Source organism: Panthera onca, chromosome C2 (assembly GCF_046562875.1).
Source record: "Panthera onca isolate mPanOnc1 chromosome C2, mPanOnc1 haplotype 2, whole genome shotgun sequence".
In the NCBI taxonomy this organism is placed as follows: Eukaryota; Metazoa; Chordata; class Mammalia; order Carnivora; family Felidae; genus Panthera; species Panthera onca.
Genome location: NC_138347.1, coordinates 90,478,524 through 90,503,208, shown reverse-complemented (window position 1 = coordinate 90,503,208; position 24,685 = coordinate 90,478,524). Strand labels below are relative to the sequence as shown.

Below are 24,685 nucleotides of genomic sequence, written 5' to 3'. Positions count from 1 at the left end.
GAGTCAAATGCTTAACTGATTGAACCACCCAGGCACCCCCCCTCAGCTTCTTTGTTTGAAAGTAACTGGTAGAAATCTAATCACCAGAAATGTTTGGAATTGCATTTATGGATTTTTTTTTTTTACCCTAGTAATTGTATATAGGCTTGACCTATTTTTAACAGGGCTTCTATTAAGGGAGTGCCCTACTCTATCATTTCTAACCTATTCTGTGCAGTTTCCTTTGTGGATATATGATTGGTTGTGGTGGAGAGGGGACTGGAATGTCTTGGTTCATTTCATTTCTATGGGATCCTTATTTTCTCCCATTATTTCCTTCTTTTCTTTTGATTCCACCAATCCAAAAGGATCCCCTCTTTTTCATAAATTTAATTCTATCCCAGATGTAATGCTTTTGTGTGTCTTCCTCTAAGTACCCTGTTTATTTTTAAAACCCTCTTTTGGTGACAAAGTTTTGAATTACCAAGTCTTAGCCTGTTTTAATATACTAACGTTTAATTTTGAATTTCTTCTTTCTTGGGTTAGTTTTGTTCCTACATCATCTAAGTCCTTTGGTCATATGAACTCATTCCACAGGGTCTTTTAGGTTTTTAATTCTTTTACATCTTTAAGCTAGAATTATAGGTAATAGAGGAGGATTTATTATAATTTGGTTTATTTTTGTACTTACAAGTAACTGGAATATTGTAGTATTTTTCTTTCTCCCATTACTGTTGAGGCATTGTTTTATTTGCTTTCCTTGTTGATTTTATTGTTTTGGTAGAGGATATGTACAGAGATTCAAAATCAGGAGTTATCATTGTCCTTCAAATCCAGACATTCCTTGTAACTAATCTTTTTTAGTCAAAAATAGTGATGTTAATAAGATTTTTGGTCACCTTCCTCTTTCCTATAGACTTCACAGACATACTATTTATTTATTTATTTTGAGAGAGAGAGAGAGAGAGAGAGAGAGAGAGAGAGAGAGAAACTCAAGCAGTCTCCATGCACAGCACGGAGCCCAAAGCAGGGCTCCATCTCATGACCTGAGCCTAAATCAAGAGTCAGATGCTCAATTGATTGAGCCATGCAGGTGCCCAGAGATATTTTTTGATGTACTAACTTTGCCCCAGAAAGAAGTATCATTTTTTACATTATAATATTATCAACAGTCAACATATAATCAATGATATGTACATGGCTAAAAATGTTATAAAGATTAAAAACTACGTGGTATGTACAAATATACTATAACACATTTCCTATCATGATTTTTTTCCATTCAATATTTTCTCATTCAAGAATAACATGTATACTCAGAAAACATGAGGAATCAAGGAAACAACAATAATCAACATTGCTAATCATTTGGTTTCTAGCCTGATGGAATCAAATATCTTCTAATATATTGAATTTGTAAAAAAAATTGCTAAAAAGGAAGAGAAAGACTAAAAAGACAAGACAAAGAGGAAGTAAGAAATGTACGTTCTCACTTTATTTGTTGTCACTTCCACTTCTATGTGGTTCTAAAGCAGAGCTTAGAGGATGATCGGCAATGAACACATTAAAATCTAGTACAGAGCAGGGGCGCCTGGGTGGCTCAGTCTGTTGAGTGTCTGACCCTTGATTTAAGCTCAGGTAATGATTCCAGAGTTGTAAGATTGAACCCCACATTGGACTCTGTGCTGAGCGTGGAGCCTGCTTAAGATTCTCTCTCGTCCTTTGCCTTTTTCCATTGCTTGCATGCTCTCTCACTCTCTCTAAAAGAAAACAATAAAAATAAAATAAAATGTTTTTTTTTTAAGTCTAGTACATAGAAGACTATGCCAAACATAAGCAATTGTAAATAATTCATTGCCCATTATCAAAACATGTAAATATTGGAAAACCTTATATTTAAAATGGAAACAAAATTGAATTTATGGTAGCCCAACCCGACTTGCTGTGGCTATGATTTCTTATCTGATTTTACCTACCTAGTTTACTCTTTCAGGACTCTAAATATCCTTAAATTTTATGAACTTACCGGCTATATAATATACAGTGACTTCTTATGTCAGTATTTGTTTTCTATATGTACTTAATTTATTTTAATAATGAGAATATAATTTAGGACAAAGGATAGTTACAGATTAACAAGGCTCTTCTGCTATGTCTTCTAGGTTCTTTCTCTATCCTAGTTGTTTTCCATGGGGATTTTTCTTTTACTTGTCCTTCTTAAAACATGACAGCTGGGGCGCCTGGGTGGCTCAGTTGGTTGAGCGCCCGACTTCAGCTCAGGTCACGATCTCACGGTTCGTGAGTTCGAGCCCCGCGTCAGGCTCTGGGCTGATGGCTTGGAGCCTGCTTCTGATTCTGTGTCTCCCTCTCTCTTTGCCCCTCCCCCATTCATGCTCTGTCACTCTCTGTCTCAAAAATAAATAAACATTAAAAAAATTTAAAAAAAAAACATGACACGTAGTAATGCATACCTCTAAATTTTAGTTAAAATGGTGGAGTGCAAATCTAGAAAAGGAGAAAGGAAGAAACAAAAGAAAGAAGAAAGAGAAAAAGGAAAGGTAAGGAGAAGAAACTGGTAGAAGAGAAGAGAATTTGAAGAGAAATCTGAAGAATGATGATAAGTTCTGGTGAGAATGAAATTCATTATTATGACATTTTTTCCTGAAATATTTACATTAACTATGCTATCTATATTTCTTATACTGCTCCTCAGAGAGAAACTATACAGCTATGCAATGTTTTTCTAACAACCAATAATTGGTTTAAATGCATTTCTAAAATGTGTAAATATGCATTTGACTCTGTTGGCATTTACCTTAATAAAAGACCTCAGAAACACAAGTGATTAGCCATTCAACTAAATTTGTAGTTCTGGATGAGTTTTTTGGTTTTCTAATATGTGTTCTTCTATTATTCCTAAAATGTTACAATCTTTCCATTGAGTATTTTAGCATTTATCTATTCTATAGAGGTAAAACCATTTTAGGCTAAGAAGTTTTAGGAAACAGCAAAAAAAATACGACCACAGTTCTGTTGCTATTGAGGCAAAACATGAACAGTCTTATTCTTAATGGTTAAGTTGGAAAGCCACAATCACAAACTATTCATTACAAGCAACTAGTGTGTCCTTTGCTGCCACTATACATCATCTGTGCAATCAAAACATTATCTGATATTAGTAGGCAGAAAAACTACCCAGACTTAAGTCGAGAGCAAGAAAATGAAATGAAGTGTTCACTACAATTATCAGAACAAGACAGTATTAAAAAACAAGACAGTGTACAAGTTCACTACAATTATCAGAACAAGACAGTATTTTTCTTTCTGAAAAGAAAAAGTATTGTCTTCATTAAAAATATTTAGATGATAAGGCTGAAATTATAAGTGGGTTTTTGTTTGTTTTGCTTTTGCTCTGAAATATTCAGAATATTGCTAAGTATCCAAGTTCACTTTATTATTGAAGATGTACATTTGTGTAAGACTACAGTAGGAAATAAACATTTCGTGTCACTTCTGAGTTTAAAGAAAGCTTAAAATGGCCAAACAGTGGACAACCTTCTATATGTGAGAACATTCTAGTAGTAAAGAAAAAGAATACAATTATTATAAAATAAAATAGTCTGTGTTCACTACATCATAGGGCAACAATAAGAGGTAATGGTATTTTCGAAATGGAAGAAGGGAGACCTGGATTCCCTTCTGGATCTGGTACTTGTTAAATTTATATGATCACTGAAGAGTTGTGGGGTCTCTTTCAGGCTCACTTTCCACATCTGGAAAACAAGTCTTAGAAAGAACTCTTGCTCTACTTTACACAGTGGTATGAAGGTCACATGGTAAGATGTGGATGAAAGAGGGTTATACATTTTAAAGTTTTTAACACATTATTGCGATTAATCTATGGTAAATTCTAACTAATGTATTTAGACTTATGATTTTCAAACCCTTAATTTGACAACATCTTTATTATCCTTAATAAAATTCATGGAGCAACTAACTTACCTACATACATAGTTTTGAAAGTAAGTATTGTAATTGCCAAACTACATATATGGATGACTATATAAAGATGAGATAAAAAACAAGTTATAATTAAATAGTACGTATTTCAGCATATAAATATTGTTATAACATACCTAGAAAACATAAGGGAGCCATATAGCACAACTATATGTAAGATTATCAACAAAAATCATAGCTAAATAAACTGATGCAGCTTGGCTGTGTCGGCAGTTCTAGGGCACTTGTTGGGATGAGCACTGGGTGTTGTATGGAAACCAATTTGACAACAAATTATATTTTAAAAAATGTGCAAATCCAAAAAAATAAATTAGTAAAACCACCAACAGTGCTGTGTTCAGTGATGTGATTTTATGAAATGGTTAACAATTCTTATAAGTTTTTGAAGGAAGAAAATGTATCTCTCTATTTGCAAGTTAGTAGCACTCCTGGGAATTCTATAGCCATTAAATAATACAAAAGTAAGCTATATTTATTTCCAGTTTGAAGTAAAATTCTGGTCTAAAATGGTTTTAAACAGGTTTTTCAGTTACACGAAAAACTGGTGCACACTGACAATTTGTGCTGACCATGAGATCATTCTGCGTACTGTGCAAGACTATTTTAAATATTGTAGATTGTCTAGTGTTTCTGACCACCACCCGCTGAAGACCAATGTTTGCTTCTAATCATTTTGATAAATAAAAATATACACATTTCATAAATACCTTTGTGATAATACCACCACTATTGCAAACCATGAGTCCTTATATAAATAACATCCAAGTCATATTTTCCCCCAAGAGTCAGCCTAATGTATAGAAATATATCATATTTTAATAATGATGGTTGCTTAATTTGGTTCCTATTTGATTGAAATGTCCGTCAAATGTATGTGGAAACTTTATTTTACCTTACTTTTGTTTTGGTCTATCAGCCTTCATAAGGTCCCCAGTTTTAGTAGAATCATTCAACTGTATAGTACCCCATACCCTTCCCACTCAATCTTTCCTACACTCAACTTATTATGTGTTTTGCCCAGGACACTGCTAGTTTTATCTTTTACAGACTTGGTCAGGATTATTTTTTCATCCTTATTCTTTTATCATTAAAATAATAGTAATAGGGGAGCCTGAGTGGCGCAGTCGGTTGGGCATCCAACTCTTGATTTCAGCTGAGGTCATGATCTCACATTTGATGTGATCAAGCCCTGCATTGAGCTTTGCACTGACAGCAGCACAGAATTCTGCTTGGAATTCTCTCTCCCTCTTTCTGCCCCTCCCCCACTCATGCTTGCCCTTGTGATCTCTCTCTCTGAAAATAAATAGAAATAAAACATTAAAAAATTAAAAAAATATAATAATAATAAATATTTATAGTTCTTTGTACACACTAGGGAAATTTATATGTACCTCTGCTCACAATGCTTATTCTATTTGAAAATACCTATCTTAATCTCATTTCTACTGTGGTCTGAATTTTCCTCCAATGAACAAAAAATCATCTTTCGTTGTGTAGCATAATAGTCACCTTCTCTAATTTTTTCAAGTAAATTTATGAATCTCAATAATGCTATTTTAAACAAACTAATATGACAATACTTCTCACAATTAATTTTAGTATTTTCTTATAAGTACCTTTTCCTTCTTAGTTGCTAAAGCCTGGTCAATAATTATTTCTTACCCCTCTGAATCAATTGTTATTTATGTAAACCAAACTTAAAGCCTGATATACCAGGCAATTAAAAATATTTATTAAAATATACAAATAAATTTAAGTTATTATCAGGTAAATTGATAGGCCCTAAAGACTAATGGTATGGCAAAAGTATTTAGCTTTTTTTTTTCTTTTTAAATAAAAAAAATCAAATGAGATTCACCAAGAAGGCAGAGTAATTTGCAAAGGACATGTAATATCTCTAGGGTTCAGAATTTGATTGATGTTAATTTAATAATCTTAACATTTTTAAGAGTGATCTGACAACATTAAAATTTCTAAGGAACAAAAATCAGGTGTCTTTTCAATAATGAAATGAAATTTTCCTCTTAGGTATTTTAAGCATAGCTTGTCTCCTCCATTTTTTCTTAATCAGATTAAGACATGTTTTGGTAGTTTAACCAAAATGTCTTTTGGATTTAAAAAACAAACAAACAAATAATTATTATGTGTAAAAACAACCTTAGGAAAGACAAACCAATATATTTTTGAGAAGAAAAGTGATTTATATATAATAAGCTACTGGGAGATAGAGTGGACTGTCAGGGTTTGCCAAGAGCATTGTGAAAGGGCAATGGGTGTAAAGTGAAGATTTCCTTAATTCTCTTAAATCAGATTTAATACATCTGTTTAATATGCATGGTGGTACTTTATGTGCTCCAACAAACTATTTTAGCTACAGTTCGTAAGTGGTGTCAGACACGTTATATTTCCACTACAAATATTTGCAATGTAGCACAAATTTAAAATTAACTCAGTATACTATCATCACCTAGAATTAGAGAATAATATGATCAGTCATTATAAGCTTAAGAACTTGAATTTAGACTGGTTTTTAAACTCCTCGTTTGGGAATTAAGTCTTCAAAATGGCAAAAAGCATGTCAAAGTCTTACTTTCTTTGATATAAATGTTTAACTTCATCCCAGGCTATTATAAACATAGACATAGTTATTTATATTTATATAATAACATTTGTATTTATTATATAACATATATAGTATTTACATACTGCATACATTTATGTATTATACATTTAAAAAATTATAAATATGCCTATATGACATCTACTTGTTATGTTTGAGAATGTCCTGGAGCTGCCCAGTCAACTGCTTCTGGAAATTGTAGCTATCATAATAAATAGGTTTCCACTTTTGCACATGCTTATATTTAAACCGTTATTAAGCTGCAGATCTTCTCTGTCTTGTTCACTTCTGAATCATGAGTGCCTAATAAATAAAGAAGATGAATCAGCAATGGATATTTTTGTTTGACTCTGCAAGAAAAAATATTTAATTTACTTATTATTTTAGATGATTTGCTATTTGATTGTTAAGTTGGTATATACACTAATTTAATAATAATAATTATGAAAAGGAAGAGGAAGAGATAAAGAAAGAGGAAAAATAAACAAGGGAAGAACAGGACAAATAAAGGAAATGGGTAAAAAAAGAGAGGGTATAGGGATAGGATAGACTTGAAAGGGGGAAAGGATTAGAAAGTATGGAGCAAAAGGGAAGAGAATATGGAATTGGGAAAATTTGTCTATTCAATAGTGTTATAATAATTAGTTATTCATATGGAAAATTAAAATCAAATTGCTGTTAATATATCTCATACCAACAAAAGTAAATTCCAGATGGATTAAAGATCTAAATGTTTAAAAAACCTTCCAAATTGTTTAAAAGAAACTATACAAGGACATTTTACAGCCTAAGGGTAGGAAATATCTCTTTAAAAATGAACATATACAATCATAAACAAAAAGGAAAATTTTTCATTAAGTTCAAATAAAAAATAAACTTCATATGACACGGCATTATTAGAAAATTTAAAATACAAACAAAAGATCTAGAAAACATATTTGTAACATATATAACAGACAAAAGCATTAGATCTTTGATTACTACCTACACATCAATATGGAAATGACCATTTTTAATAATGTACACAGAAACAAATAAGACACAGAAAAGAAAAAGAGAATGGCAAATAAAGATATGAAAAGATTATGTTACTAGTACTCAGAAAGATGCAAGTTAAGAGAATAAGGAGGTATTATTTTAAACTCCCCAAATTTGAAAAATTAGAAGTCCAATAGTAGTAAGCATTGTGAGAATATAGAATAACTAGAACTCTTTTCCTCTGCAGCTGGAAGTATTAGTTGGAAAACAGTCTACCACTATCTACAAAGCTCAAAATGCATGTACCCTACAAGAGAGCAACTGAACTTCTATGTAATGTCCCATTGACATTCTTGTGTATGTGTATTGCACAAGTACCGATGTACAAGATCTTTAATAAAGCATTGTTTTTAATAATAAAAAATTGACCTAAATACCTGCCAATTGGGGAATGAATAAATGCAATGTAACACAATTATTTCCCAAATTAAAATAAATGATTTAGACTTGAGGAGAAACCCTAAAAACAACAGTGATAGAAAAAAGTAATTGCAGAAGGGTCTATATATATGTCTCTCTCTCTCTCTCTCTCTCTCTCTCTCTCTCTCTATATATATATATATATATGTGTGTGTGTGTGTGTGTGTGCGTATAACATATATATATGTATATGTTATAAATATACACACATACATAAAAAGCACATACAATATTATGTATGGAATAAGTTTAAAAACATAAACAGGATACAGACAAATCACAATAGTATTTATTTTGTGAATGGAAAGGGTAGAAAATAAATTCAGTTTTATATGTAATCATTTTTGATTTCTTCAAAGGGATTTATAAGATCAAATTTAAATAGGACAGGACTGCTATTATTTCTCTTAGTGGAGGGTGTATGAGTGCTTATTGTGTGGGTCTCCATATTAAAAAACATATAAAAACAATTAACACTGTCTTGACAAGTAAACATACTTGCTCCAAGATTACACAGCTAAGCAGGAATCCCCAAAAAAGAATTTTATGATTCTAAAGCCCATGATCATGATATAATACAATTCTCTTTCCAGCTAGAGTATTTGCAACATTACAACCTAGATCCTTTAAAATCTCCAACAAAGTAGGAAAGAATATCCAGTGGAAAAATGACAGTCTCTTCAACAAATGGTGTTGGGAAAACTGGAGAGCGACATGCAGAAGAATAAAACTGAACTACTTTCTTACACCATACACACAAAAAAACTCAAAATTGATGAAATACTTAAGTGTGAGATAACCATCAAAATCCTAGAGGAGACCATAGGCAGTAACCTCTTTGACGTTGGCCATAGCAACATCTTACTAGACAAAGCCAAAGACAAGGGAAACAAAAGCAGACATGAACTATTGGGACTTCATCAAGATAAAAAAATTCTGCACAGTAAAGGTATATTCTGCATCAATAAAACTAAAAGGCAGCCTATGGAATGGGAGAAGATATTTGCAAATGACATATGAGATAAAGGGTGAGTATCAAAAATCTACAAAGAACGTACAAACACAACACCCCCAAAACAAACAATTCAGTTTAGAAATGGGCAGAAGAAGTGGATAGACATTTTTCCAAAGAAGACACCCAGATGGATAACAGACATATTAAAACATGCTCGACATCACTCATCATCAGGGATATACAAATTAAAACCATGATGAGATCAACCTCACACCTATCAGAAAGACTAAAATTAACAACACAAGAAACAACAGATGTTGGCAACGATGCAGAGGAAGAGGATTGATTCCTTTTGCAGTGTTGGTGGGGATGCAAATTCCTGCAGCCATTCTGGAAAACGGTGTGGAGTTTCCTCAAAAAAGCTAAAAACAGAATTACCCCCATGATCTAGCAATTGCACCATGAGGTATTTACCCAAATGATACAAAACCACAGATTTGAAAGGAAACCTGCACTGCAATATTCACAGCAGCATTATCAACAATAGCCAAACTATGGAGAGAACCAAATGTCCATCAACGGATGAATGGATAAAAAAGATGTGGTATACATATACAATGGAATATTATTCAGCCATCAAAAAGCATGAAATCTTGCCATTTGCAATGATGTGGATGGAGCTGGAATGTATTATACTGAGATAAGTAAATCAGAGAAAGACAAATACCATATGACTTCACTCACATGTGTAATTTAAGAAACAAAACAGATGGACATATGGTAAGGGGAAAATAGGAGAGAGGAAAACAAACCACAAAAGACTCTTAACAACAGAGAACAAACAGGATTGATGGAGGGAGGAGGGTGGAGGATGGGCTAGATGGGTGATGGGTATTAAGGAGGGCATTTGTTGTGATGAGCACTAGGTGTTGTATGTAAGTAATGAATCACTGAATTCTACTCCTGAAATCAATATTGCATGGTATGTTAACTAACTAAAATTGAAATAACAAAATAATCTTCAATATAAATATCTCCTATTCATTGGTTACTTTGTGTAGGTAAACACACACTGTCCACTATGAAAGCTAAAGTTGTTCAAGGGCTTCAACTTGGACATATATTTTGGCTGATAAACACACAGCTATATTTTTAAAACCTCAGTGAAGAAACTAAGGCCATTTGTAAGAGCTTTTATTCATAAGAAAAGATTAAATAATTATTTCACTAATTAAAATGCCTGGACATATATCAAATCATTATGATGTGCCTTGTATCCAACCTGGCTTTGGATATTACCTCCTGCAATCTCAGTAACTACATATTTTTAATGTCAAATAATTGTTCATTGTTTCCCAATATACATTCTCTACTTCTTCGGCTGGGCATATGACCTACCAGCTGCAGATACATTCTCTCAGACTCTACGCATCTGTGTTGACCTTGCAGTCAAGCCCTGGCCAATGGGGAGAAAGCAGGAATGTTGACTGTATATTTTATCAGAACCTCAATATGGAAACTGCTTGCCTGAATTTCACCTTGCATTGGCTGGAAATTATGATTATGAGCCTTGATTCCAGAGGTAGAAGCCATGCATTAGGATTACAAAGCCATCTTGTTAACCCTGGACCACTCCACTCTGAATTGTTTTTGTGGGAGAGAAATAAACTTCCTGCTTGTTTAAATCATTGTATTTTTGCATCAGGTTAATTTTAACTTGCTCTCTAACTAAAATGAATTAACACTTATGTATCACAGAAGAGTAATTTGATACTCAAAAATTAAGAACTTTGTCCATGATTATACAAATAAGCATCAAAGTGAAGTGTAAGGAGTGGTATTTCTGACTCCAAAACCTGACCAATATGCACCTTCCTCAGAGTCAGGGAAAGTCTGTCCCAAGTGCATGAATTCTCATATGTAATTGTAAAAGGCTGGCCTCAAAGTGACTGTTGGCAAAAGCCTAGGGCACATGGAAACGCTAATTAGGAAATATTTGGCTCTTTTATGTTTGTTTTAAAGATAGAGTGCTAGAAACAACTCTAGGCACAAGTTTCAGGATTTAATCTGGCTCATAGGTGATGAGGAAATTACAAAAGATACTTCTCAGTCATTCCACCACATCCACCCTGACAGGAAGCATAAAATATTTTGTTACCTAATGGGAAGTTAGTTCTTAGAAGTCACAGTTAAATATCCCTGCCTTCAGCTTCCAGCACATAAAATATCACCAGTGTGTTAGGAGAGACACTGATAGAATCTATTTAATTTTCTCAGTGGCCTAATGAGGAATGTGTCAGTGAAAGACTCAGCAGCTAATGTCCCAAACAACACCGACTACAAAATTTTCCTACACAGAGGTAGGAATATAATAAATCTAGGCAAAGAAGAGCTATTTGGTTACCAAGCAGTGACTTGGAACCAAGGCAACAATTCTTTCTCAATCTAAAAAGAAAAAGCTTTTCGTTCTTGCAGCTAATTCAATTAAAATGAAACACATGAAAACATTAAATTCTCTTTTTTTGGTGCCAGAGTTGCGGGAGGACTAAAGAGATACTTAACATGGGCAATATTTCAGTCATAAAAACTAATCTGCTCAGTTAGTGATGTGTTCTGGGGGAAAATTCAAACCCACCAAGTACATTAGAGTGGCCCAGATGTACAGCAGATTTGAGCAGCACAATACAAACAGGAACTTTCATTAGAGATTTCCTCACTGTCAGAACTACTATCATCATATAAAGACAACAAATATTTGAGAGGAAACTGGAGAGAAACAAAAGGAAAATTGAGCACTTCTGTTTGCCAAGATGTTTACAAGCGAAGATATTGAGCAAAATGCAAACTAAATGAAAATTAATTTTGAAATTCTGGTTCCTTTCTTGAAAATTAGATCTGAATAGTAATATAAATGTGTGTGTATATGTGTGCATGTCTCTGTGTGTGTGTGTGTGTACATGTGTGTGGGTATAAGCACACGTATTTACACAAGTGTGTATATATAATCCATATGTCTGTGTGTAATTACATCTACACATACACATACACATATATAGACACATATACATTTAAGGAAATTGGAGGTTAACTGGGAGTTCTTTTTTGGTTTTTGTCATAATGGTAAATTGAAAGAAAGAGTTTTCTTCAATTGTCATGTTGAGAAGTCATGTTTTTCAGATTCTTATTTCAAATGGAACAATAGGGGTGCCTGGGTGACTTAGTCTGTTAAGTGTCTGACTCTTGATTTCAGCTCAGGTCATGATCTCACTGTTTGTGAGTTCAAGCCCCACATGGGGCTCTGCACTGACAGCGCGGAGGCTGCTTGGGATTCTCTCTGTCCTTCTCTCTCTGCTTCTTGCTCTCTCAAAATAAATCAATAAACTTAAAAAAATACAATAGAACAATAAATTCTGGCTGTTATTTTTTTTTCATATTAAGTTTTAAATCCATAGAGCAACCAGTACATAGTTATTTGTTCTCTGATAAAGTATATGAGAGCTCTATATAAGACCGCAAATTCAGTATATGTTTTATTAGATATGCTTTGGTAGAATTCTAAATAGTTCTAGAAGATAGAATTTTGAGGTTAAGAACTAATAAGAAATACTGTGAATTCCTTCTTGTTAGCTTTGCAGTCTCTAATCTGCCATTAATTCCATTCAGTGTAATTTTCTTTCTAGGCATTGTGATAGTCATTTCTAGTAGTTCAAATAGGATCTTCTTATAAAGTTTCCATCTATTTACTTTTTACACATATTGCATATAGTTATAATTTCTTAATATCCTTGTCTTCTAATTTTAACATCTATTTCAGTTCTCAGTCCAACATTATTGATTATTTCCCTCCTTCTGAATTGTGTTTTACTGCTTCTTTACATGCCTGGTAATCTTTCATAGGATGCCCAATATTGTGAATTCTACCTTGTTGGGTTCTGAATGTTTTCGTATTTCTATTTTTCTTTAGCTTTTTTCTGAAATATGCTTAAGTGACTTGGATATAGGCTGATAATTTTGGATTTTGCTTTTATTTTTCATTTGGCTGATTAGAGGCAGAGTTCAGTATAGAGCTAATTATCTGCACTAGTGAGGCAAGCATTCCTGAGTACTCTATTCAATATTCCATGCTATGAGTTTTTCTAGTCTGGCTGTTTGGAATAGGCTTGTTCTTGGCTTTGTAAGAGCCCAGGCACTACCTCATCTAATATTTTCAGATAATTCTTTTCCTAGCCTTGGGTAGTGTCATCACACATATGCAGTAACCATTACTCTACTCAATACTTGAAGAAGACCTTCTGTGTATATTGCCTTTTGGTACTTTGTCCTATAAAATCTAAACTTTTGGTTCTCCCTTTAATTTTGCTTGTTTGACATAGATCTAAGACTTTACATGATTGAGGATATGGTTAAGTGGATCTGAATAAAATTACTAACATATAACAAGTAGATCAGATCTGTTTATTTAGTCCTAAATCACTATTTATTAAGGATATTAATATCAGTCATTGTTTAGCTGATATTTCCCAATTATCTAAACTCATAATTTATTTTAGCAACATTTTTCTTTTTATGCAACTTTGTTTTTCATTTCCAGTCTCCAAAAATGAATGCTCTGTGATATGTGGAGGAAAGTTATCACACTTTTTTTGACCTTATAAAATGTATTAATTGCCACCCTAACTGCCAAAACATTTCCACAGGCTTTTACCAGAAACATTACGTTAGATACCACTTCTATGGATTGACAGAAACAGATCCATATAGGGAAGCCTATTTTGTCATTTAATTAAAGACTTCTTTCTATAGAGGAGGACGTCAAATTGGTTTCAATCTTGCTAAAGGCAGGTTGATGTGAGACCGGTCTGCTGTTCTGAACGAGAAAAGAGACATTTCATATTGAAACCATTTGGAGTATCTGAGCATGACTTCACTAAACACTGTTCAGTAAAATGACCCACATGGAGTGAGGAGAATATGCTCAGGGGATAGTCTCACTAGCTATTTGTGCAGCAAATTAATTCTTCCTGGGAAAAGTGGGGACAGAAAAAAAGGAACAACAAAACAACAGCAACAACAAAATGATTGTAACAGGGTTTGTGGATATCCTTGAATTTTTTTTTTTTTGAGGTAAACAAAAATCCAGGAAAGTAGGGAACATTTAAAAAAGATACATAGCAAAGGTCAATTTGTAAGGTGCTGAAAGACAATATGAGGATTAGAAATGTATACATCTTATAAACCAAATATGGACTTTCAACAAACATTTTATGATTCGATAGCAATGTAAAGAAGAATAATTTCAGTTGAGGAGAGCAAATAAAATGAATATAAATGACATTTTTTTCTTGATTGGTAAGTACAGAATTACATAATTCATCATGAGAGCCACTTTTATAAACCACATAAATGAGTTTTATGATGATAGCAAATCAGAGGTATGTGAGAAATATTATAATCTGAGTCAAAATAATTTTACCATTAATGCCTGGTTTAGTTTACTGATAGCTAAAATTTATTGTATGTTAGTTCATAGAGAGGAAGACTGTATGCCATTCAATAAACATTATGAAGAGTAAAAAAAAAAAAACTAAGTTGGAAGTCATTGGAGAATAGTTCTTTGTTTGCTTGGAATAAGTATAAAACTCAGCGTAATGAATCGTATAAGGGCATAGAGAGAACACAAATGAAAAGAAATCATATATTACCAAATAGCACCTTGATGAGTTGCAACATGAGATTTTTTTTTGGTAAAAATAAGATTATTATTGCTTTGAAAAGTTATAGTTTAGGACAGATGATACCACGTTGTGAAAAGAAAACTGATGAGAAATAGCTATGGAAATCAGAAGAGTGACAACAGTAATTGGATTGCTCTCATTGGCTATAAAATTAGAAGACACTTTGAAAGCACAATAAACATATGAATTATGTTTTGAGAGATTCAGGCTGGAAGTTATCACACAAACAGACTCAGAAAAAAGAATTTGGGGTTGAAATTAATCAAAATTGATCCAAGTTTTCTGGCATGTTTTTCCTTTTCTGTTATCAAAGAATTTCATTTTTTCCTTAATACTAAAGTTGATGCCAGAGTTTTAATCAGGCCAAAGTACATCGATCCTTAGTTCTGGTACTTCCAATTAGTTTCTTGAATAGGAAGGAAAAAAAAAAAATAACACATAGGCAAGCTTCTGCAGGCTTTGCTTTGTGTATTAAACATTTTAATAGCAATAATTACATTTTGAAAACTAAGACAATGTAATCATTAATTATCATGGGTTGGAGCCCAAACTGTTACAATTTACTAATTTAAAATCTTGAATCACATTTTTATAATTAGAGGAGTCTATCTTGATCTTCCATTTTTATTCATTATGGCTCCTTAAATGCAAGATGATAATGATAGGGATGGAAGAATAGCATCGGTTCCTAATTGGGCAATAAATGCTAATTTTTTTCCTTAAGTTCATAAACAGATACATTAGAAGGAGTAGCTATCTCAATAATGTTTTCTAGGGAAAAGGAAAAAACAAAACAATAGCTTCCTGGGAAAGGCATGCATCACCATCCTTGTAAATAAATAGTCCATAGCTTGACGGTAGGAGCCAAGTCTTCCATTAAATAATTCAATAAATAAGCATTCTTCCAAGTGACAGGAATACAGCAACAAAAACATAAAAAAAAAATCTCTGTACTTATGGAGCTTGCATTCTACTTTTGGAGACTATTATTGAATAAAATAAATGGGAAAACTATGTAAGAATTTAGGTAATAAGTGCTATGGAGAAGAACATAGTTGAAAAGAGGGATAGAAATTGATGCTGTCAGAGTGAAAACTCAAATGTATATAATGTAGGCAGGGAAAATCTTACTGAAAATATCACATTTAAATAAAGAAGTAAAATTAGTGAGGGAATAGACCATGGGAGTATCAGGAAGCACATTCCAGAAAGAGAAGATAGAAAATACAAGTCCCAAAGGTAGGACATGCCTAGTGCATTTTTGGAACAGTGATGGGGCCATTACAGTTGCAACAGAATAAACAAAAGAGAAAGCAGCAAAAGATAAATTAAGGTGGGTAAACAAGTATCAACCATACAGAGTTTTACAGACCTATGGGCTTAGATTTCCACTATGAGTGATATAAGAAGCCATTAGAGGCTTCCTTTTCAACAAGGTTACTAGAGCACCTAAATTGAAAATAGATTGTAGAAGGCACAAAAAAGAATCAGGAATGCCATTAAGGATGCTATTGCTGAAAACCAAGCAAGAGATAAAGATAGCTTGGACTCATGTAGCAACACATGAAGCATTGTAAAATTTATTGGATTTTAGCTGTATTTTAAAGACAAGGCAAAATGAATTACTGATGGACTGGGCATGGAACATGTCTAGTCAATAAACGCAGTCAATAAAGGTATCAAGCAATCAAGAATGACATCAAGTCCTTTGGCCTACACATCAAGAAAAATGAAGTTGACATCAACAGAGATGGGAAAGATTGAAAGAGAGGCAGGTTGTGGGGGAGAAGATCAGTCAATATTCACAAGAACAATTTTGTGAGATTGGACCAGGTTCAAGAAAAAAAGAATGAGAGCAATTGTAACAGTGGAATAGACTACTTCTTCAAGGAGAAGTAAGGAGAATATCCAAAATATCCAGCAAAGTTGAAGGTGATAATTCATGAGAAGAACAGAAAAATTGCTGGAACACCATAAATGACTCATTCCTTGGGATAATCCCAAAATTAAAATTGGCAGATGTTACATTTACTACTCTTTTTTATACATACTACATGATAATCTAATGTTTACAAAAATTGGGTAATAATATCAATATGCATATAATGGTTTAATATTAAAATAAAAGTAACAAAGAACTCAGAGGGGCTAGAAAATGTTCAGATACCACTTATTCCCCTATTAGCTTTTGGGAAGCAACTTAAGACCAGATAACTTTGAATGGTCAATTATCTGCTTCAGTTTGTCAAACAAACATGCATCCATATTTGTTCTCATGGAATCAATTTAACCCCAGGAGCAAATTAGGGTAAACCTAGTTATGCTGCAGTAACAACACATAGTGTCAATCTTTTATCACAAAATTAGTTTATGTTTTGTTCTCACAATATGTCCATTATGAACTGACAATGGCTGTTGCTCACTTCAGTCACTCAGAGAGCCAGGTTATCAAAGACTTCCTCTTCCACATGTTTTCACAATCAGGTTGAAGAGGCTGTGACTATGCTTCATACTGACTATTAAGATATTTTTTTACAAAAAGCAATACAGATTTTATTGGTTGAAAATTGAATTGAAACTATAATTTTACCATGAGCCACAATAGAAGGAAAACTGAAATCTTACCAATCGTTATAAAGGATGACTACCAGACCTGGGGAAAATGAAGCAAGTATGCATTCCTCTACCAGATATGTACATTTGGGTTTTGTGAAGTTTAAGAATGAATATTGAAATGAATAAGTTCCACACTCTTGCTGATTACAAGAGCATATATTAATTAATGGATTATAATAATCTATGTAAGCAGCAAATTGTATCTCTTGATTTTTCTCTCAATTACCTCTGTATCTCCAATCTCGGTGTGGTTAGTGATGATTTTATGATGGAAAGGAATGAACATTTTTGGGTAGAGTCATGAAAATTTAATGTTCGTTTAGAACTCCTAAATTTCACACACACACACAAAAACCTTCTCTTTTGAAATGGATTTGATTGTAAATATTATCTGACCCTTGTATGGAGTATGATATATGATTGTATTAGTTATTGCTGTGTGACAAAGTGCCACAACACTTCGCAACTTAAAAGAACACACATTTATTATGTTATCATCTCTATGATTCAAGAGCTTGACATGGTACCTGAGTTCTCAGTTAAGGGTATTTCACAGGGCTGCAAACGAGGTATTTGCTGAAGACTCAACTGGGGAAGGATCCACTGCTAAACTCTCTCACATGGCTTTGGGTATGATTCTATTCCTCAGGGGATATTGAATTGAAGGCTTCAATTCTCCTCTGGCAATTGGCCAGAGGCCTTCCTTACTTCTTTAATACTTAGGTTTCACCAGATTGCATCTTCGGTGCAAGCACATGGAAAGGTCCAGAGAGAAACACGGACAAACAGACAAGCATGAGTACAGAAATCTCAGTCTTTTATAACCTACTCTTAAAAGAGACAATCCATCACTTTTGCCATGTTCTTTTTGTTAGAAGTGAATTACTAGGCCCAGCTGACCCTTAAAAGGAAAGGGTTATCCTGTTTTCCGTGGAGAACAGAGATAGAAACCATTGGCTACTAAGACTGTGCTAGTTTGGAGAAGAAAATAGATAACAATTATGATACAATTTAACGAATGCTCTGATATTAGAAATTGTATGCTATGGAAACAAACAGCAGAGTTCCCTCACCACCTCCTCCACCCCCCCCTCCCCCAGCCTAGTTAAAGGATTAGTATAGCTCAAAGGGCTGGATCAGAAAACACAGTAACAATACTATTGAGGACACTAAAAAAATCGACCTAGCCCAGATCACCAGGCCCCTGTAATCTATAATTAGTCGTAATTATGGTATTTGATATCAGAATGAAATACTACCATTCATCATCACCAATATCACAAAGTTATTTCCTTATCCTTAAGTAACTAATATGTAAGAATATTGAATTATTATTTTGAATAATCTCCATTCCTATGTTTGATGTTAAGTAGCAATAAAAGACATCTGACATTCTTTAAAGATAGGGATATAGTAGAGTTTAGATAAGCATTCAAACATCTGAGCTCTAACATATATCCTAACTCCAAATAACTGTGAATTTATGTTACTGATACTAAAGGTATGTTGTTCTTCTGACATTTAGTCACTTAGTGATCATTTATACTTTCTTGGAAAAATACCCAGAGAAGCATAATTAGCAGTTGGCAATTGATCCCTTTTGTTCTCAGTGAGAACATAGGTCAACAACTCACTCCATGTGATGTAGAACTATTTTTTGCAAGCAGTAGTCCATAACTGTTTCTGTTTTTTCATTAGCATCAGCATATTGTTTAACCTTGAGGTTGTTTTGAGAGTCTGCATCTAGGTGTAAATGCTCTATTTTGCAATGCAGAGGTGATACTAAAATATCTTGCTCTAAAGATTACATTAATTTTCAGTGAAAATGACAATATTGTTTTGTACCTCTCCCATGAGCACTATAAAGCTCCATACTGGATTCCATAATTTCTTGCTGGAACCAGGCAATCCACAAAGCAGATAGCAAGATTTTTAACCAAAGAGTTTCAAGGAAATACAATTAAAAAATTGTCTAACAAATATGCTCTTCTGTCATCTACAGGTTGGGAGAAGGAGTATCTCTGAAGTGTCTACCACACAGTAAAGGTCAATAATTATTGAGAGAATATTTCACTAAATGATGATGATTAAGTGATTATATCATAGGCACTATTCTTCATTTTGGAGAAGAAGGGCATATATACATTTTATTAATTGTAAAAAGTAATCTTACTTAACAAAAGAGGTAGGTAAGAAAATCCAGTCGCAAGGAAAATATCCCAAATATCACTTTTGCAATTCCTTATTTTTCTTTGTGAAGAACAACAGAGACAAATGCAAACATAGAAGAAATTCTGGGTATATGGAACCAACACTTGATGAGTCAGAGATGTTCTGGACACAGTAAAATAAATCATAGAGAAATAGGATCTGCTGTTAAGTGAGTCGCCTGGGAAAAATCCAGGGGTGCAATCCGCCAAGATCTAAGTGCAAGTTGCTGTAAGCCCTGCTCCCCCTTCTCTGTCTCTATATGATCCTCAGTGGTCCAGTTCTACAGATTCCCCCATTAAACCCCAAGAAAACACACCCAAAAAGCCTTTCCAAGAAGTGTCCTGTAATAATGGGGACACCTGGGTGGCTTAGTCCATTTAGCTTCCAACTTGAGCTCAGGTCATGATCTCGAGGTTTGTAGGTTAAAGCGGCATACCAGGCTCTGTGCTGACAGCTCAGAGCCTGGAGCCTGCTTTGGATTCTGTGTCTCCCTCTCTCTCTGCCCCTTCCCCACTCATGCTCTGTCTCTCTCTGTCTCTCAAAAATGAATAAACGTTAAAAAAAAAAAAAAAAAAAAAAAAAAGAATTTGCACACAGGGTGGGGCGCCTGGGTGGCTCAAGCGGTTAAGCAAGCTTCCGACTTCAGCTCAGGTCATGATCTCACAGTTTGTGGGTTGGAGCCTTGCATCGCGCTCTGTGCTGACAGCTCAGAGCCTGAAGCCTGCTTCGGATTCTGTGTCTCCCTCTCTGCCCCTCCCCCATTCTCTCTCTCTCTCTCTCTAAAAAAAAATAAAATATAAAAAAAATAATAACGGAGACACCGGATGTCTACCTTGGGTTCTGTTTTTCCCACTAGAGAAACCTTAGGCCTAGGGGAACTTCCTGGCATAGTGCTGTGCAGGCCTGGGGCAGCAGTGATGTGGTCAAAGTGATATTGCTCTTCCTACCCTTCTCATGTGGTTTCTCTCTCTCTCTCTGCTCCAAGAGGGTGATTCAGACCCACAACCAGGTTCTGGGATTTTTAAGATGCTATTTGTCTATGGATAGTTGTTAATTGGTATTCTTGTGCAGGGGACTGGAGCCAAGAATAACTGATTTTGCCATCTTGATGACATTACTTCTCTTTGTATTTCTCTATTTTCTATCACTTTTCTTCGTATTTCACATTCTTTTCATATCTCCTTTTTCTCTAATTTTAAAAATTCTTTTTCTTTGCTATTTATGCTTCAACTAGATGTTAAATACAAATGTGTTATATTTATTTAATAAAACTTTGTGTTAATGGTTCTCAATTCTAAGAGCAAGTAGTTGCATTTCTTTTATCCAAAAAAACTCTCCCTAAGGTTAATTATATTTTTGTTTTTATTTATATTTGTGGTTTTGCAGCAATTTTCTTCTGAGGGTAAACATCCCCAGATATACATAACAGAGACTGTTCTCCCAGGAGCTAAAAATAAGGCCATAAAATCAAACATTTTAGGGGCGCCTGGGTGGCTCAGTCGGTTAAGCGTCTGCCTTCAGTTCAGGTCATGATTTCACGGTTTGTGGGTTCAAGCCCTGTGTCAGGATCTGTGCTGACAGCTCAGAGCCTGGAGCCTGCTTCAGATTCTGTGTCTTCCTCTCCCTCTGCCCCTCTCCCACTTGTGCTTTCTCTCTCTCACTCTCTCTTTCTCTCTCTCTCTCAAAAATAAACATTAAATTTTTTTTAAAAAAATCAAACATTTTAGGTAACCTTTGAATGTCAAACTTAGAAGGTTAATACTGTCTTTAATACACTTAACCTGTCCTCCTGACTTTAGGAAACATAAATAAATATATAGTCAAAGAAAAACAATACAGAATTAAAAAGTTCACATAATTCTTAGCTGACCTATTGGATTATAAGCCTCTCTGTGTTATCTGTACACATATGATACAGTAGATGTGATTGGAGGATGTGTCTTTTGATATGCACGGGGAGCATGGGCCATTATATGTGCAGTGTTTTGAATTGTGTTTCTCCAAAACTCATGTCAACCCAGAACCAGGCATGTAACCTTATTTGGAAATGGAACTTTATTTCAGTTTAGAGGCAATCACACTGAAGTAAGGTGGACCCTACATCCAATGACTGATTTCTTTTTAAAAGAGGAAAGAACACTCTAAGACACAGAGAAGGCTGTGTGAAGATGGAGGCAGAGAATGGAATCGTGCAGCCACAGGCCAAAGAGTGTCAAGGATTGCTGGGAGCAACCCGAAGCAAGAAAAAGGCCACTAAGTATCCTTTCATAGAGCCTTCAGGAGTATGTGCCTGCTGATACCTTGATTTCAGACTTCCAGTTTCTAGAATTGCGAAAGAATAAATTTCTGTTATTTTAAGCCATGAACTTTGTGGTATTTTGTTATGGCAGCCCTAGGAAACTAATACAATATGTTCTGTAAGCTTTTTTATGTTATGCTTTGCCTGAGACCCACGTATCTAGACAACATAGATTTATGGGTGCTTTTTTTTTTAACTTCTCAGGTTTAACCAATTAAGTTAACTGAAATTTATTCAAAGTCAATAATATTTATTACATATTCTAGTGAGTTATAAATATTTCTCTACACATTTTTCTGCCAACTAAACTATAATTTCTCCTTGATATGAATTATATTACTCACATATATCCAGAGCCAATCAATAAGCATAAAAAGAAAAATAAGAGGAGATAGGGAGAGCAAAGAAGGGAATAAAGCAAGGAAAGGGATAAGATAGTAAAGGAGAAAAGAGAGGAAGAAGAAAGAATTTTATGATCATGTTAATACTGGCACTATTTGATTTGGTTGTCAGAACCATTTGGAAACCTTAAGGTACATAGGGGGAATTTTTCCTTCAAGGAATGGAATGGAATAGAGGCCAGAAGTGAGGAGAAATATTGAATTATATTAACAAGAGTAAATATTATTGACTACTCATATACAAGGCATGGCGTTAAGTAACAGCCATGAATTACCATGCTTAAATTTTGCAAAGATCTTCTGAGGCAGCAACAGATGTTATTGTACTCACAGTGTATCAAAATGTATTTAAAATCTAAAATGTAGAAAATGTCCAGATGGGTATTTAAACTCAAGAAAACTGTAATTCACAGCCATTTTCTTGACATTTCTATTACATCTTCTAATGTAAAAAGGACTCCATCCTTTGTTCTATGGTTCTCTTACAGTCTCTTGACTTTGGTCTGTTTGGGTCCTCTCAAGCCTGCTTCTGGACAAACTTTTTCACTGTACAACTTTGCTCTGAACTTCTAAATTCATTTGCTTCTCATCCTCCCTACCAGCAAGGCTGGACCCTCTTCATTGGCATCAAACGTGGAGAGGGATTTGACGGTTTCCTGAGTCAGCCATGTCCGCAGAGAGAGCATTCCATTTCCTTCACAATTCTGATGCTTGGAACTGACAGGGACACCAACGTTAAAACATTGTCAGCAGCACCCACCAAGTAACAACATCAAATAAATTGTCATAAAAATTGGCCTCAATTTTTTCATCTATCATGAGTCTTCTATAAATAAATATTTATGTTCTTTCTTTTTTACATTTGGCTTTCCTTCCGAAGACTATAGCAAATTTACTACCCCCAAAATATGCTCATTGTTAAATGGCAGACTCAAATCAGAAAGTTAATTTGAAGTATATTTTAAAAAACACTATATTATTCTTTCGATGACACTTAAATTATATATAACCACATTATCCCAGGAAAAATGATTCTGACAATTATATTTAGACTGAAACCATACTGCATTCCAACATGGAATCTTTGAGTGGAAAAACGGCACAGTGTATGAGCCAAAAAGAGGAATATAAAAATGTGCATTTTTAAAAAGAGATTATACCCAACCTCACTCATTTTAGCGAGTTGTTTTTAATATACAGTGTCTTATGCTTCAAGAGTGTGATGAGATACTGGCTTTAACTCACACTATCTCTGAACGTGTTTTTTTTTTTTTAAATCAAAATTTTAATAAATAAGTGTAAGGCCAATTTACATTTTGAAAATGACTGAATACTCTGTTTTGGGTTGGTTGGGATCAAATCAAGCAGTTTCTAGGAAGTTTATGATAATCACCCTTTCTTTTTAAGCAGCTCCTTATGGTTAATCAGTACATCAAGAGAAATTTCATTTCTACTTAAAGTTTAGTTATGTAAATAAGCATAATGGACAGAGATCAGACAATCAAACTACCATATGAAAATTAAAAATAGAAGTAAATTAGAAGAAAATGTTTATTGCTTATTTGCATTTTCAGAGGGCATATACTGTAGTTTCTGATGTATCACTCATTATGAGGCTTAATAATTAGCTCCAGTATAATTAACTGTTAAATCAAGAAAATGTAGCCAGCTTTGCTGATGAGAAGTTTAAATAGTGTTGGATTCTCAAGTATGAAACATATCCTTTCCTTAAGGTAGACCAATATTCTCCTATTCTTCCTTTATAATTATAGTAATGCCTATCCATTTGGGGAGAAGTGTATTTTGTGATTAATTACAAATCCTGAGAGTGTTAATGTTAAGAGTAATATTTCTATAGCATAATATATTTTATTGTTCAGGGTTTTTTTGCAGATAAAGCTTTTTATTGACAAATCTTTAACATTAGATATTTTGCAAGGGCCCTTTCAAAATTGTATATATTGATAAAATTTAAATGTGGGGTGCTTTGTCTTCTAGATATTTTATAAGAAAGTGTCATCTATAATAAATAGCAAGAAATAAAAATTTAAAAAAGCAAAGCTTTATTAAATAATACATGAAAAGAAATAAGTAAGACTATAGTAAAATTAAAGATGGCTGCTTATCAAAGACACTTAATATGTTAAAAATAAAGCTATAGAGTAGGAGATATCTATAAAGTGCACACTAAGATTATGTAATGTGAATACACTAGAAAGTACTTATCTTGAACATATAGAAGAATCCTTCAAGTCAACAAGAAAGGAAATAAATAAATAAATAAATAAAAATTTAACATGAAAGCTAAAGTAATATAGCTGATTCCATTGATGCATACAAGAGTAGAGAGGTGAAAAATGTGAATGGTTGTCTGCAACACACAAAGAGATC

General features: G+C 33.8%; 1 long non-coding RNA gene across 1 annotated transcript in view; it reads right to left on the bottom strand.

Annotated features, from left to right (window-relative positions):
- Positions 1-1,473: 1,473 nt before the first annotated feature.
- The window catches only part of LOC132683386 (uncharacterized), a 587,323-nt gene continuing 564,111 nt past the window's right edge, over positions 1,474-24,685 (bottom strand). The window contains exon 5 of the long non-coding RNA XR_013557771.2: positions 1,474-1,739. This is a non-coding gene — a long non-coding RNA (uncharacterized LOC132683386). The remainder of the gene's footprint in view (positions 1,740-24,685) is intronic.